Source organism: Neofelis nebulosa, chromosome 9 (genome assembly GCF_028018385.1).
Source record: "Neofelis nebulosa isolate mNeoNeb1 chromosome 9, mNeoNeb1.pri, whole genome shotgun sequence".
In the NCBI taxonomy this organism is placed as follows: Eukaryota; Metazoa; Chordata; class Mammalia; order Carnivora; family Felidae; genus Neofelis; species Neofelis nebulosa.
Window position 1 is genome coordinate 106,950,964 of NC_080790.1, and position 17,304 is coordinate 106,968,267.

Consider the following 17,304-nt stretch of genomic DNA (forward strand, 5'->3'; position numbering starts at 1 on the left):
TAAAGTAACATGACAAAGCATATTGTTTTAGAAATAACTCCATAAAATGACTTAATAGCCATTACTCACATGTTTTAAGGAAGGTGCCATGCGAGATAACAGTAGACTACTTCTGCAGATTGCAATAACAGAAAATGCTTATAGAAAGTGTTTTATTGTTAGTTTTTTTTCACTTATAATTATCGTGGGATGCTATGCCTGCATATAAAATAAAATCTAATATCAAATTTAAAAAGGGGTAAATCATTGAGGCACCTGGGTGGCTCAGTTTGGTTAAGCTTCCTACTCTTGATTTCAGCTCAGGTCATGATAGTGAGGGGTCTTCTTGGAATTCTTTCTCCCTCTGTCTCTGACCCTTTCCTGCGCATGTGTGTACGTGCAAATTCTCTCTCTTAAAAAAACACACAAAAAACCATTCACAAAGGCGGGGGGGTAGTCATTCAGTACGATGGGTGAATCAGGTCACATTATTCTTGATGAGATTCAGTATGAAGTAGTATCTACCAAATAAAAAAGAAAATCAAATCAATGAAAGATTACATGCTGAATTTGCTCTTATAGCATATATGAATTTATTGTCTCCAAAAACAAAGAAAAACATACTGGCTAAAGTTATTAAAGTTATGAAAACTTGGAACTTGTGAAGAGGGAGTCTATGATTTGCTCTAAGATAATTTGCTCAAGCCTGTCCCTTTACAGACTTTCCACATTCCCTGGACCTCTTGTAATATCTTTTTCCACTCAACTCACAATTTCCTTTCCCTGGGTACTTTCTGCAGACCAAGTACTCTTTTTTTTTTTTTTAAGCTCCTGTCTACTTATGTCAATGTCACAGAGCCGTCATTTCACTTGGTTGTATCTCCCTAATGAGATTACCAGTGAACTGAAAGCAGGGACCAGGTCTCTTTCATCTTTAGAAGCTCACACTATTTTTGGACTGGCTGATTGGGGTGCAGGGCTGTGCTTGGGCTCATACAGGAGAAGATCCCATTATTGCTACTTCAATTCAGTTTTATGGGCTCTCACAGCAGCCCTACAAATGTTGGAGAATTCTCTGTGGTTCTATGAGGTGTGAACAGAACACTGGGGAAAATATGTTGACCTCCCCACCCCACATACACACCGATCAGCCCTGAATCTTTGGGAGTCCACAGCTCCAGCACATTTTTTAGAAGTACTGAAAAAATTTAATAAATAAATGAAAAGAAAGTAGACTTTAGAGTCTACCATATTCATGTTTGATGCTTAGTTTCTATTAGTGAAACTAGTTACTTAACTGTTTGAGCTCCATTTCTTCATTTATAAGTGAGTGTGTGTATGACACATAATATTAAACCTAGCTACCATTGGATCTGCTGGGTCATCCAATCAGTTGAATAGAACAAAAGGCTGACCCTCCTACAAAGAGAAAATTTTCCTAATGGCCTTTGAATTGAAGTGTTTTCCTGGTTCTCCAGCAACTTCTGGCTTTTGGACATGAACTGGGACATCTGCTGTGCAGATTTTAGACTTTCCAGCCTCCACAATCATGTGAACCAGTTCCTTATAATAAATCTTGTAGCTTCTATTGGTTCTGTTTCTCTGTTCCATCTCTTAAAGGTCACCTTCTCAATAAAGCCTTCCCTGACCATCCTTTAGGAATAGAGAACTTCCACTCCCTGTCCCCCCTTCTTCTTTGAGTTTTCTCTATAGTTTTATTTCCTCCCAACATGCTACATATTTCATTTCTTTATTTTACCTGTTGTTTGCCTATGGAAACTTTACGGGAGCAAAGTTTTTTGCTCATTTTCTTCCCCACCGGATTCCCATTACTCAGAATAATGCCTGGCACATAGTAGATGTTCAACAAGAATTTGTTGAATGAGTGAACTCAGGAAGGAAACAAATCACTAATTCAAGGGTTGTTTTTGATCAAATACTTTTTAAGGTCTGCAGATTTCACACATACAATCTATAAGAAATGTGGTTGTAATGGTTTGTACTACTACCATAGAGTATATTCCAGAAGGATGTGCAGGAGCATGGAAAGGGAAAGACTTTTAAGATACCTCATGCAGAAATGCAGACACTAGGAAAGGTACCAATAAATGGAGGGAATTGAATGTACTACTGGTGTATTAGTTTCTTGTGGCTGCTATAGCAAATTACCACAAATTATGTAGCTGAAAATACTAGAAATCCATTGTCTCACAGTTCTGGAGGTCAGAAATCTGAAATCAAGGTGTTGGCAGGGTCTTCCTCCTTCCCAAGGCTCCTGGGGAGAACCAGTTCCTTGCCTCTCCCAGCTGGTGGCTGCCGGCATTCTTTATTGTGCCTGTACCCCTCCAGTTTCTGCCTCTGTGGTCATATTTCCTCTTCCATTTCTGCTTGTGTCAAATCTCTCACTGCTTTATTCTTAGAAGGACACATGCTATTGGAGTTAGAGCCCACTGGAAAATCCAGGATGATCTCCTCATCACAAAATCCATACCTTAATTGTATCTTCAAAAGCTCTTTTTCCAAATAAGGTAACCTTCATAGGTTCAGGGAATTAGAATGTGGACCTGTTTTGGGGGGGACCATCACTCAACCCACTCCAGCTCTTATAAAAAAAATTGGAGTTTGCTATGATTCCACGACAATTCTTGATTGTGCTGTCCAGCTGCCAACATGGGGTACTTTCTGAGGAACATGGGCCTTTGTCATCAAATCACTAATCTCCATTGTGCTTCCCTAAGAAATCAGACTAATCCATGTGGTAAAGTTTCAAACAGTTCCCTTTTATAGTAAAGATCTTTGCTCAGGAAGCCATCCACTGAAAGAAGGATCAGACATTGTCTTTAAACAAGGGAGTCATCTGTGGGTCAGGCTTTCAATCCTGATACTTTCCTCTCATTTCTCACAATCTTATGATAGGGATTTTTATAATCTGGCTCAGGAACTATCATGAGCTTGAATCCACGGAAAAGGAATCCATCTCACTTTGCACTCAAGCTTATAAGATGTCAGTGGTCATCAAGATCATCTTTTAAGCAATGATGCAGCACAAGGACGTGCAATGAAATCCAAGTTCATAATTTCTGGCTATTTTTCCTCGTGCCAGTCTCTATATCTTACGGCTGCATTTTCACCTTCCCTGACACTCAGGAGACCTGAAACTTCTAAATTAAATTTAATTTGTTTAAAGTATCATAATGGGCACTTTTCAGGACCAAGTGTTCCATGATTTATTTAAATTTCCTATATAACTCTCCATTTCCCTGAGTAAGTATAAACAACTGTTCTATTTAAAATTTAAGGCCACAAAATTTTATTACAGCCAGTAATAGTTTCTTTTTTGCTGTTAGAAATGGAACCAATTACATTTCTGTCCTTACATCCTTAGGTCAATAAAATGTCAATTAAAAGGTCATATGCAAAGGACAAACAATATCTACTAGGTGAATTCATAAGTCTGAACCTGACTTTGAAAATTAAATTTTAACTGGAAGAATAGGGAATAAGAATAAGGAATAATAATAGAAATAAATTTGTGAAATTTGTTTCAAAAAATTCATTTATCAAAAAATAAATTGCCATTTCAACTTTTTTGTTTTGGGGCTTTGCTTTCAAGAAGAAGAGGCATATTATGATAAGAGGAACTGGTGGGATTTATTCAACATCCCAATGTCTAAGGTAAGTCCTGAGGGCATTAATATGACCCCACTCTTTTATAATGATGAGAACATTATAGTGATGATCCTAAGGCACTGGAGGCCAAGGGCAAATCATCCAGCTAGAAACAAAAGCAGGGAAATTTTAAATGAATATCGAGAGACAGAAAGGTCACCATTGAACCTGTGGTCAACATTCTAATGAAATATGATATGACTGTCCATCATGTGGCAGATAGTTGTGTGGGCCAGAGAAAAAGCAGGGTTACTTTCATCTCCCCTTCCAGGTTTCTCTGAACATGAGTATATATTATATGCTCTGAATATAGTGGAGGGTTCTACCTATGGAAAACAGCATTGCTTCTAAAGGCTGTGTCTGGGGTTATCCCTGTGAGATCTGGGCTACAATATATGCTCTGCCTATATGTCAGTCTTTAAGTAGATTTGATTACAATTAATACATGCAGACACACATTCAAGAGTTTCTCGTGAGGTTCAAATATTTCTTTAAAAAAACAACTATAAAGTTAGTTGCATTTAGACAGGGTACTTGATCTGATACATAATTTAAAAAAATGCATGTGATGGGTTAGTGGTCCTGTTTCCTCTATCATCCTGAACCATTTGATAGGGAATATTTTTATCTATCAAACATGCATTGGGTGATCCTTACCTATGCTTTCTTCTCAAGGACATAAATGCAGAATATCACTATTTTATGGAGTAGTCTTCTGTTTTCCTCATTCCCCTTTCCAACTCAGTCCCCACATCACAGAGTAATTCTACTAAAACAGAAATTGGACTATGCATTGAGAATGACTGCTATTGTCCTATGAATAAAGCTCTAAGCCCTTATTGCCTCTTGAAAGGGTCTGCCAGTTCTGGCCCTATTTTCTTTCTCAGCCTCATCTCTCTTCCTTCCTTCCTTCCTTCCTTCCTTCCTTCCTTCCTTCCTCCCTCCCTTTCTTTTCTCTCTGTTTTTTTTTCTTTTTCTTTTTACCCATCTCTTTCTCTGATAAGACTTCCTTCATTTTCTCCAATGGTCCACTTCCTTACATCCTCTAGAAATGATGCATGATGGAGCTAATACCATTTCTTGGTCCAGTGGTTACAAATCAAAGACCACTGACAGTATAAACATTTAAAAAGAAACTTTGGATTATATATGTAGACAATTTGAAGCAATTATCAAAGACAGACGGGCTTCATGATATTTTCTGACAAGACCATCTATCTGGCATTGGATCCTCTATGTGGTGAAAAAATACCTTTTGCTCCCCAAACTGCTGCTATATGCTTCAGGGATCTCCATCATAATTTCAAATCCCATTCAGTAACGCAAAATTTTACTCCAAGAATCTTTTTTTTTTTTTGGTTTCGTTTAAAAACCAAATGGTTTATATGTTCCCAGTTTGCTCTACCCTTTCCATTCATTAATATTAAATTAAGTTAAATAAATCAGATGCATGTCAGCAAGAAAACTAAATGTTAAAAAGGCTGAATTTTAGCTCCCTTTACTATGGAATTACTGGTCCAATGACTCCTTCCAGGCATGCATCAACATGGAATTCTATGTTGATCAGATGTCCTCAAATCTGCCTACAGAACATTCCAAAAATATCTATTTGCCCCAGGATATAAAGAAAGACAGTACAAACCAAAGTAGGTGGATAGGAACCAGGCTCAGAAGTCTTACAGACTGGAAATATATGAGCTCATGTTCGTTCTATCATATCATGGTATTAACCTGAAAAACCCCCTAGCACCCAGTGATTGGAACTGCCACTGGGAGGTCAAGGGTGCACACTCCTGAGGTGGGGATTTGCATTTGTGCCTGAATTTAGCCATGCCCAAGAAAACCTGGACAGCATTTTGTTGGCGACATTCCCTTGGGTCACAGATTTTCCTGATGATTTACTCCTTTGAAGTCACTTAGGCTTAAGGCTAATGCTGAGGACTTAAGAGATTTAAACAAGCAATGCATTTCCTGAGGGTTTTTTTCCCCCAGATACAATCTTGTACAACAACATTATCCAATGGGTGTTGGCTGAGCTTCCTCAGGTACTTTGTCACAGCACCAGTCAATACACAGGTACAAAAGATGCAATCCTGTTCCTGCAGAAATTCTCAATAGCCTTGTGGCATTCTGGCAGGGAATGGCTCCACGAAGATCTTGCATGTATTTAATCCTGGCCCAATAAGAGGTGGCATATTCTTAATAGTGAGCCCATTCTCAAGAGATGGGGAGACATGATAATAATGAGAACAGATTGATGCTGGCTTGGCTCAGGTCCCACTCAAAATAATTTTTCATTGTTTCAGCCATTCCGCCTAAGAGAAGGTTAAGAAGATAATTGGCAATGCCGTCAGGAGGGTAAGTGAATTTCCTTGTTTCATGCTGTCAAGCCTTTGAGAGAACTTAATTTGTGTTTTGACAATGGGGAGGATAGCGGGTTCTAGACAGAAATGAGCTTTCGACAGTATCTTTAAAAAATTACAGAAAGACTCTGAGAAAGCGGAGGTTTTGATGAAGCCCTTTGGATTCATGTTAAAAGCTACCTCCAGCATTTCTGGAGCCCTTACCCCAGTCCACCATCAAATCCTAACATGTAGGGTATCCTCCAGCAAGCAAATCAGGGCATGAGCTCTGAGGACACTATTCCTTCCTCTGATTTCCTTTTCCAAAACCACACAGAATGGTCTCTTTCAAAGTGATTTGTGACACTGCTACGTTCCCTCCTTTAGCTCAAGCATTAGCAAACTTTTCTGTAAAGAGTCGGAGAGTAAACATTTTAGACTTTGCAGACTATCGGGTCTGTTACAGCTACTCATTCTGGCAGCTGCAGTGAGACAACAGTCACAGACAATACAAAAAGGAATGGGCATGGCTGTGTTGAATAAAACTTTATTTAGAAACCCTAAATTTGGAATTTTGGATGATTTTCTTACGTTCTAAAATATCATTCTTCCTTTGATTGTTTTTCAATCATTAAATTTTTTTTTTAACATTTATTTATGATTGAGAGACAGAGGGAGACAGAGCGTGAGCAGGGGAGGGGCAGAGAGAGAGGGTGACACAGAATCCAAAGCAGATTCCAGGCTCTGAGCTGTCAGCACAGAGCCCAATGCAGGGCTTGAACTCATGAACCATGAGATCATGACCTGACCTGGAGTCAGACACTTAACTGACTCAGCCACTCAGGCGCCCCATGTTTTTCAATCACTTTAAAATATAAAAGTCATTCTTAGTTCATCAGGCTACGCAAAACTGGCAGTAGCCTGGATTTGATTCCTACTTTAGTCAGAGACCTTTCAGTTGAACTTTCTGGGACGGTGCAAAAGTTACATACTGGCACTGTTCAACACTGTAGACACCAGCTACACAGCACTATTGAAATGTGGCTGCTGTGACACAAACACTTAATTTTTAAGATTATTTGGTTATTTTAAATTCTAATTGCCACTTGTGGCTAGTGGCTACTGTGTTAGACAGTGCAGCTCCATAATTATCTTTCATATTAATTTGAAAAACACGTTCTTGCCTTTTGCCTACGTTAAAAAAAATAAAGAAACAAATAGATTCTTCTACTTACTGCTTAAGTTATACAGCTACTGTTCCTTCTGAAAAAATCATAGTTGATGTCTTGGTTTTAATTACATAAGAAATATGGGCAAACACACACAGCATGTGCAAATACATGCTCACACATGCATGAAATGCAGCTCTTCACTGAAATGTCATCACTACCAAATTCAGCAAAACAAAAATTGTGGAAAGATGGGGCGCCTGGGTGGCTCAGTTTGTTAAGCATCCGACTTTGGCTCAGGTCATGATATCACGGCTCCTGAGTTTGAGCCCTGCATCGGGCTCTGTGTTGACAGCTCAAAGCAATGAGCCTGCTTCAGATTCTGTGTCCCTCTCTCACTCTGCTCCTCCCCCATTCATTCTCTCTCTCTCTCTCTCTCTCTCTCTCTCAGGAATAAATAAACATTAAAACAAATTTTTTAAAAAATTGTGGAAGGAAAACTATGCCTATCAATAAGGATAGTATCCTCTTATTCAATATCTACTATGAAAACCCAATATTAGACAATGAAAACTACTGTATAATATGAACTTAAACTTTTCTACTAGTTTCCTCGATTATTCGTTTCAAAATCCTATACTTCTATTAAACATAGCTTACAATAATGAGCTTGCAAGACTGACCCAAGGATGTCATGTTCTAAAATAAATGAGGTGGTCATTTCTAAGTAAATGACTGTGCGTGAACCCCCAGCCATCTCAAATAAAATCTCAGACCATCTATGGCCAGTACCTCATGCTAATCCCACAGGTCAAGGCCAAAGTAATTGACTAGTAAAAGACAAACGCATAAAATCACTAACGCTTAAACGGTTTTGGTAACAAGCATCATTTAGCACACATATAAAGTCCTGTTCATTAAAATCTAACCCAATTAAAAAGTATTCTTCATCTTGATTAAGACCATTTATGGTGAAACTTCTATCATTACTGGCAGAGGTAATCTAGAGTTACCTAAGGAAATTCTAAAGCAAGAAATGGGGATGGTTGTCTATCCTTGGTAAAACAAAACAAAGGAAAATAATAGGGAAGAAAGTAGAAGTTCGTGGTGAAAAAAAAAAAAAAATTCTTGCCCCTACAATTCTAATGCTGTGTTCAGAATAACCTCAGGCCAAGATGCTCCTTGAAAGTGCTCCAAGGCTCCATCTGAGGCCTTTTCTTTCTCTTGCTATATTCTGATCCTTGGGAACCTCATTCATGCTCATGTCTCCCTTCCACCTTTATACCTATACCTGTATTTACATCTGATTCACAAATCTTTACTTTCCAGTGAACTTGTCTCTTCATTCTAAATTGGTATACCTCACCATCTGCATGACTTCTCTCTTAGATGCCTCTAAGGCATTTGAGTCATGCCATGTCCAATTCTGCCCTCATGGCTCCTTCCATCTTTTACAGTTTGGCTGTCTTCTGAAATTCCCTGGGCCAGTGATGGGTGACAATAACCACCCAGTTGCACAAACTTCAAATCCAGGTAATTCTAACTCTTTCCCTCCACCTACCACTGACCTAGCACCAAATCCTACTTCTTACATCCTTCTACCTCTCTTTTTCTCCGTTGTTACAAACCAAGTCCACACGGCTAATGTCTCTTGACTGCACTAATAGAATAGCCCTAATCTTTTACATCCTGCTTGCCCTTTTTATCCTTTAATTTGTTCTCTTCAATCAATAGGATTTTTTCAAAACTTAAATCTGGTCATATCACTATCTCCACCCAGGCTTAAGACTTGTTAAGATAAAAACCAAAATTGCTAATGTGTGGGTTTCACTTCTGTCCACCTTTCTTTCCCCATTTTATATTTTCTTCTTTGCTTTGTGTGCACTCTCTACCATGGCCTTTCAGTCCCTTGAACACATAATGGTCCCTCCTACCACACATCCTTTGCATGTACTATTTTTTCTCTCTACAAAGATTTCCCTTCATCTATATACTCTTCCTCACTCCACTGGACCCCACATCATTTATTTACTTAGTTCCTACTCAGCTTCAGCACCCAATTCAAATATTACTTGTTCTAAGAAGTCCTACCTGATCGGGGCGCCTGGGTGGCACAGTCGGTTAAGCATCCGACTTCAGCCAGGTCACGATCTCACGGTCCGTGAGTTCGAGCCCCGCGTCAGGCTCTGGGCTGATGGCTCGGAGCCTGGAGCCTGTTTCCGATTCTGTGTCTCCCTCTCTCTCTGCCCCTCCCCCATTCATGCTCTGTCTCTCTCTGTCCCAAAAATAAATAAAAAAATGTTGAAAAAAAAATTAAAAAAAAAAAAAGAAGTCCTACCTGATCTTTTACCCTTTGATACCTACCCCATCCAGACTAGTCTATTTTTCTGTAATAAATTTTCCTGGAAACATCATCCTTTCCTTCAGAGAAGGTATGTCAGTTTGTAGCTACACATTCCTTTATGTGATCATTTGTTTTCTGCCTACCTCTCTCACTTCTCCATTAGTTCTGCTAGAGGAGGGACTGTGTCTACTTTTATAAACAATGCTTTCCCCAGAACCTGGTATGGTACAGACACATTAAATGAATATAAGAAATGTTTGAATGGAGAAATGTACAACAACAAGGATATGGGGATAGTATAAATATATGGAAGCATCTGGGGACGGGAAGTATAAGATGCCAACCTTCTATGCAAGCCCAAGCTACTCCAGGGATATTTCCTCTCTACAGCTGGTTTTGACTTACAGACTCCGTGGCTCAACACCAACTAATATACTTGCTATTATGGGGTGTGTGTTGTGTGTGGTTTACTAACTTACTCCTTCCTGCCTCCATGTTACATTTCTGTTTTTATTTCCCCCACATCTCATTTTCCCCATTTATTCTCTATTGATTTTTATCTTTCTATTCTGTGTGCACTATTGTCAGCTGCGTTAGCTGTGCAAACAAAGCTACCTCTAAATAAGTAACATTTATAATTATAATAATTAATCCCAATCCTTATCGTACCTTTAAAGCTCTGAAGTCCAAAACCCTGAAGACACATTAATTCCAGTGGCTTTGTGATAATCAAGCAGCCAGTTGGTTACTGGAAAAATAGCCAGACAACCTTATTGTCTCAGTATGATTATTTATTTGCCCTTGAGGCTACATATAGTTTCTATCGCATGCTCTTCCATATCCACTTCATGCTGTCCCTGAATCCCTCTGAATTTATGGGCATGTAATAAAAGTAAGATAAATGAAGCAAAGACAGAATCTATTCAGACTCTAGCATCCAATGAAAATAATAGACAGTGAAATCATATTTAAACTTGTGCTGTGATGCCTTTGGATTTACCTTGAAGACATTTTTCTGGGACAGGTAACTGTCCTGGGGTTTGTGGCTGGTATATCAATGCTGTTTTCCAGGGTCTCTTCTCAGAGATATATTTGCATCCATCTGACATTGATTCATGTAGCCAGATGGCAAAGGACAGAGCTGGGTCATTCCATACAAGGTGTGACCTACTTACAGGTCCAACAATCTGTGGTTTAATACTAAATAAAAGTATTGAGCTTTTGAGTTAAAAAATGCAGTTTGATTACTGTACATGCAGCATGAACAGTCTGAGTGCAGGATGCATCAGGTGCAACAAACAAAGGGATACGATGCTAAACTGATTCTCCAAGGCTGGGTGATAAGGAGTGTGGTGGGTGTCATTGCCAACTCAGTGAGGTGCTGACAAAGCCGTTAAGAACCAGGAATGAACACTGAGGCAAAATGTCAAAGTGAACAAAATGTCACTAGCATATAATGGTGATGACCTTATGACTTGGTCGGAAGTATTCCAGGATATTTTGAATGTGTAAAATCTTCAAGGGCCTTCTGAACTATCTAAGAGGTGGTAGAGACCAAATGCATCCCTGTGTAAAAAGCCTTCCTGGCTTGAGCCTGTTCTCTGTTGAAACAAGGTATGAACCCAAAGGATAAGAACTGAATCAGAGCATCCCATAGAAGCAAAGACGCAGTTAGGGCCTTTGCCCCTAACACCAAGACATAACTGGTTTAAAATGGCCTTGTTTGAAACTGGCCACAGACATGTCAAATCAAATATTAATATTTCAATATGATATAAAACTGGATAAAGTATATATTAATTGATTAGGAAGCTAATATAATGTTGTTTTAGGAAATAATATCATCTCTGTTCTCCCCAGTTCACATACTAATTTTATCGCAACAGATCAAAGGTAGAACTATCATTCTTTTAATTAGTCTTGGAATTCAGAAGTGTTTTCCCAATAGGGGATTTCAATGCCATTTCTGAGAAGTGTTCAGGGAGATGCAGGACTGTTGTTTAGGAAATTTATCCAGCTCATGTGTAGCTGCCTTTTATTTGCTTTCTGGTGGAGACTCTGACTTTGCTACAATAATTGGATTTGCATCCTAATACCCTTCTTACCACTGATCTCATCCTTCAATCTGCACGCTGCCTATAGGCATCGCTATAACTCTATAGTTAAGAGAAATGCCCAGAATCCCACTCCTACCTCTTTGGTAAATTGGCCTCCAAATTGCTCAGGTCTTGATTTTACTCTGACCATTTTAGGCCACTGCTCCTGACAACTGGGAGGCCAGCCCTCTGACATATGTTGACCTTAGTATCAATAGTTGATACTAATGGATTCATTTTTTTAAATCTTATGTTGTATTTTTTTTTTTTTTTTTACAATCTTATTGACTATATTCTCTATGCTGTACTTTTCATCCCTGGGACTTATTTATTTTATAACTGGAAGTTTCTACCTCTTACTTCAAGTTTGCTTGTACTTTTTTTCTTGCTTTCTTTTGGATTACTTTTTCCAACCTCATATTTTTTTTTCTCTCAAACATATGAAGTTATATATTCTTGTAATACTAGACATTTCAATATTTATCACAATCAAGCAAGTGTATATCAATATCTTTACACTCTTGCTGAACAACACAAGGACGTAGGATATTTTAATACCAATGACCTCTTCTTGAATGGTATAGAATTGTTTTATATGTCAGTTCTAATCTAATCCCATAAGACATTACTATCATTTTATATAATCAATGTTCATGTAGAATTATCTACCTATTTACAATTTTCTTTGGTCTTTGTTCAGACTGTCCATCTGGATTGATTCTTCCTCTGACTAGCATAAAGGTTTATGATTTCCTTTAATGAAGGTCTGCTAACAGTAAGCACTCAGCCCTTCCTGCCCCCTCACCCCTACCCCTCATCTTCTGTCGTGTGGGTTGGACTAAAAATGCCTTTAGTGCTGTCACTTTTAAGTGATAAACTCTAGACTGGCAGAACTTCTCTTTCAGCACACTGGATACTAGCCCACTGGCTTCTTGCTTCCATTGCTACTGCTAAGAAGCCAATTTTGCATTTAATTGTCATTCTCTAAAAATAATTTCTCCTTAGCTGTTTTTAAGATATTCGCTTTGTCCCTGGTCTTCTGAAACTGCAATATGATGCATATAGATATGGAATTGTTTAAAATGTATCTTGTTTGGGATTACTGAATCTATGAATTTGTACCTTTCATCCACTCTGAAATACAACCCCTTCTCATATTCTCCTGTCCTCATTGTCGCTCACCTCTTCTTCTCATGTTATCCATCCTGGCTCTTAATCTCTCTACCATATTTTTCATCTCTGACACTCTCCTTGGTATTACTCCTACTGAGTAATATTATAGGTCTCTTTCAAAATCTCCTAAGTCTCTCTCTATTGCTGGAATCTAGAATTTTAAATGTAATTGTGTTTTCATTCATAAAAAGTCGGTTTGTTTTCAAATGTACTTCATCTCCCTTTTTAGTCAATTGCTTTTGAAGCATATTATCAATTCTAAAAGCACTTGTTTAACATTCTGTTCTCATAATTCCAAAATACAAAGTTTTATAGTGCTCATTCTGCTGTCTTTTGTTTCTGCAGGTTCTCATTCATGGACTTTCTTTGTATTCATTGTAATTGCTTTGATGAGCTGATATTTCTTGGAAATTTAACTGTAGTAATGGCATAAGGTCTGGTTTGAGGACGGGCTCCTTTAGAGACAAATAGATTGATTACACCAGGAGCCCCAAAGATTTCTAGGATGAGACATATTTAAATGAAATCCTGAGTGTGTTAGGTGGTGTGAATTGAAGTTTAAACCCACATGAGGGATAGCTTGTGATCATGAATTCTAAGGGAGAAATTTTCCTCCTCAAAACACTAAGCTTTGAGACCAACGATTTTCTTGCAGTTCTTTGAAATGATGAGTTTATTTTTTATTCATTAATACTGTGATGTTGTGTGGTCCTCTGAAATCCCAAGTTTATGTACTGGGGCTCTTATTAGATTCCTCACTTTGTCTACATTTCCTGTTTGTCCACTACCCACACATCATGAGAAAAAAAAGTAAGTTCAATGTCAACTTCACAGATACTTTCAAGGTGAAAAGCAGCTTTACTTCTCTCTCTGCCTCTCTGGGTACCTGCTTTCACTTGGGCTTTGTGCTTTGAGCATTCCTTAATTTCTTTCCCATTTGCTGATGAATTTAAACATATTTTGAAAGTTATACAGAGTTTTTATTGGAAACTCAGGTCTCTACAGTTTGCTTTTTGATGTTTTCAGAGCTTAGATCATCAGCAACAGATGTGGGTTTCTATATGGCTGAGGAACAGGTGACTTTAGGATTGCTTCAGAATCACTGTAATTCTACTAAAAACCAATCAAGTTTGAAGGGCTAATTAACAGAAATGCAGTGATATCAACGAATCATAACAGCTTCTTTTAGGCTAAATTGGACTTTTTAAAACCAGAAATAGAAAGAAAGAGGGCACTTGAAACAAGTGGATCCAGATGAACGGTTAGAGAAAAGCCTCGATTTCGAACAATCTCCCATTTGAAACTAACTTGTAGCAGTAATAAAGTCTTTAACATTAAAATTTGGAATATTTTTTGATCACCCAGATCATATACAAATACATTATTTCTAGAAACACATGCCAACACACAATATAGTTAGCTGCAAAGCATCCTTTGACCACTTCGCCAATCCCAGCCGCCTCCTTCAACTTAACCACGGTTTAAAAGTTTGATGTGGGGGCGCCTGGGTGGCTCAGTCGGTTAAGTGGCCAACTTCGTCTCAGGTCATGATCTCACGGTCCGTGAGTTCGAGCCCCGCGTCGGGCTCTGTGCTGACAGCTCAGAGCCTGGAGCCTGTTTCAGATTCTGTGTCTCCCTCTCTCTGACCCTCCCCCATTCATGCTCTGTCTCTCCCTGTCTCAAAAATAAATAAACGTTAAAAAAAAAAAGTTTGATGTGGGGGCGCCTGGGTGGCTCAGTTGGTTAGGTGTCCAACTTAGGCTCAGGTCATGATCTCATGGTTTGTGAGTTCGAGCGTCGTGTTGGGCTCTGTGCTGATGGCTCAGAGCCTGGAGGCTGCTTTGGATTCTGTGTCTCCCTCTCTCTCTGCCCCTAACCCACTCATGCTCTGTCTCTCTCTCAAAAACAAACATTTAAGAAACTTTTAAAAAGATAATAAGCATTTAAATAAGCATTAAAAATAAAGTAAAAGTTTGATGTGTAAAAGTCTAGAACTTCCTATATATTATTCTTACTTATATTCATATCTATGCACATACACGTAGACACCGAGTTTGTTTTCCATTTTAGAAAAACATGTAGAAGGTATAGTATTCTGCACATCCAGACATGTTTTTGAGTTCTACTTTCTTGCCTAGTAGTTCAGATATAACAATCCTCCATTAAATCATTTCATAATTTTGAAGATTTGACTTCTAGATTTTCTGTAGGAAATCTTGATCCCATCTGACTGTCAATTTGTGACTGGGAGTTTCCTTTCTGGAAATACTTGGACATTTATCTTTCTTCTTAGTATTCCAAAATTTCCCTGCTTTGGGCCTTACTGTGGACCCTTTCTCTCATGTTGCTGGGCAATCAGTTTGGCTCCTCTGTCTGGTAACTAATGTTCTTCAGTTGTGAAAATGTTTCTTACCAGATTTCTTTGATAATTTGTTTCCTTCAGTTTTCTCTTTCTGGTGCCCCTCTCAGTTGGGGGCTTGTGCTCTGGTCACTTAGTTTTTGCCTTTCTTTTCTCCAAAATCAGTTACCTCTTTTCTGTTTGCCTTCTACATTCTAATGATATATTGATCTCCTATACACTATTAACGCTTGTTTTGCATTCTTTGACTCTTTTCTCCCCCTTAACTATCATTCTGGGAGAAACCATTTACATGCCACTTCTAAGAATCTGTCCCTTGAAGTGCACAAGACTCTTTAAGAATACACATAGGAAGGGGTGCCTGGTAGCTCGGCGGGTTAAGCAACCAACTCTTGATTTTAGCTCTGGTCGTGATCTCACGGTTGATGAGTTTGGGCGCTGTCAGTGCAGAGCCTGCTTGGGATTCTCTCTCTCTCTCCCCCCATCCCTCTACCTCTCCCCCACTCATGCTCTCTCTCTCTCTCTCTCAAAATAAATAAGTAAACATTAACAAAATAATATACATAGGTTATATAAATGTGTTCCATATTTTAAAGTTTCTGTTGTTTTATATTATTATATATAATTATATGCTATATATTATCTATATATGAGTGAGAGAGAGGTTATTTCTACTATAGAGAAAAATTTGTTGCCTTTTAAAATTTAAATTGCATCCAGGACAGGGGCGCCTGGGTGGCTCAGTCGGTTAAGCAACCGACTTCGGCTCAGGTCATGATCTCATCTCACAGTTCCTGAGTTCAAGCCCTGCATTGGGCTTTGTGCTGACAACTCAGAGCCTGGAGTCTGCTTTGAATTCTGTGTCTCCCTCTCTCTCTGCCCTCCCCTGCTCACACTCTGTCTCTCTCTCTCTCTCTCTCAAAAATGAATAAACTTCAAAAAATTTTAATTGTGTCCAGTGCATAATGAGACCCTTTTTTTTAGTATATAAATTTTTAATTCTTTTGTAATCAGCAGATAATTTTTAATATTCAGGCCTGTATAGGTCTTATTTCTTTTTTTGTGTTGCATTGTAATTCACTAAAATGGAATAGGGCTGGGAGAAGAGAGTAGCTGGGGGTGAGGTTGGGAGGACAAAATAGGACACTGGAGACTAGATGTCTGGCCTGGTCCTACCACTATCTATGAGTGGACCTCTCTGGGCCTCTTTTCATATCTGCTAAATGAAGATGTCAGCCCAGCTTATTTCAAAGTGCTTTGCATTTCTTATTGTATGTATTTCTTATTCTGTGTAATTTTTCTTTTTTGTTTTTTTAAAATGTTTCTTTCTTTTTGAGAGAGAAAGAGAGAGAGGAGGGGCAGAGAGAGAGAGGGAGACACAGAATTCAAAGCAGGCTCCAGGCTCTGAGCTGTCAGCACAGAGCCCGACATCGTGACCTGAGCTGAAGTCGGACACTTAACTGACTCAGCCACCCAGACGCCCCTGTAATTTTTCTAAAATTCTCTACCTTAGGTTTCTCAGGGTTAGCAGTGGCGTTTACCCCATCTTTGGATGAACGTAAATTCAATTTGCCCATGGCTCAACACGTTTTTGCATGAATAAGGAAGCTAGCAGAGAACGCACTGTAGCCTGAACACAAGACGTTGTCAGGAGTCCAGTGGAAAAATCCCCTGTTAAGTCAGAAAGGATAACGCCCTTCCTGGACACTGGAGGTAATGAAAACAAAACCCTCAAGGTTACATAATCAATTTTTCAATTAATAAGCTTTCTCTTCCCTTTAATAGTGTATACATTAATCGCAGCTGAAAATGAGTAAAGGCAGGAACACAAAGGAAAGTAGACTGGAACGAACAATGCAAAAGAGCAGAAATTACATGTACCTGACATCTGCACAACACACAAGGGAAGCCTGTGACCTGGGATCAAAGGGGACTGGATCTCTAAAATGGTGGGCATTATACCTGGATAGCTAGTGTGGAGGTGGCTGCGCACCAAGACAATGAGGTGGGCTCACTTAAGACTGTGTTCCCCGGGACATGGTAGAGGGATGTGTAGTTTGAAAAAAATATCTACGGATTAACACATTTGATAGGTAATGCACGTGGTACAAATTTCAAAGAGGACAAGACGCTCTCATTCAGGGGTGCCATACAATTTTACTGCCTATAAGCT

General features: G+C 38.9%; 1 protein-coding gene and 1 long non-coding RNA gene across 7 annotated transcripts in view; one reads left to right on the forward strand and one right to left on the reverse strand.

The window, feature by feature from the left end:
- The window catches only part of PLCB1 (phospholipase C beta 1), a 706,541-nt gene that overhangs the window by 45,976 nt on the left and 643,261 nt on the right, over positions 1-17,304 (reverse strand). Inside the window, exon 33 of one of the 3 annotated variants that reach the window (XM_058684914.1) lies at positions 171-500. The exons of the other annotated variants lie outside the window; for them this stretch is intronic. The gene's annotated coding sequence lies outside the window, so the exon portion shown is untranslated. Of the gene's footprint in view, positions 1-170; positions 501-17,304 lie in introns of those variants that run through there. 3 annotated transcript variants of the gene reach the window in all.
- Positions 5,636-17,304, forward strand: part of LOC131485432 (uncharacterized) — a 93,647-nt gene continuing 81,978 nt past the window's right edge. For 3 of the 4 annotated variants that reach the window (XR_009248842.1, XR_009248845.1, XR_009248843.1), the window contains exons 1-2: positions 5,916-6,006; positions 8,617-8,692. This is a non-coding gene — a long non-coding RNA (uncharacterized LOC131485432). Of the gene's footprint in view, positions 5,725-5,915; positions 6,007-8,616; positions 8,693-17,304 lie in introns of those variants that run through there. The other variant, XR_009248844.1, reaches the window with a different exon arrangement.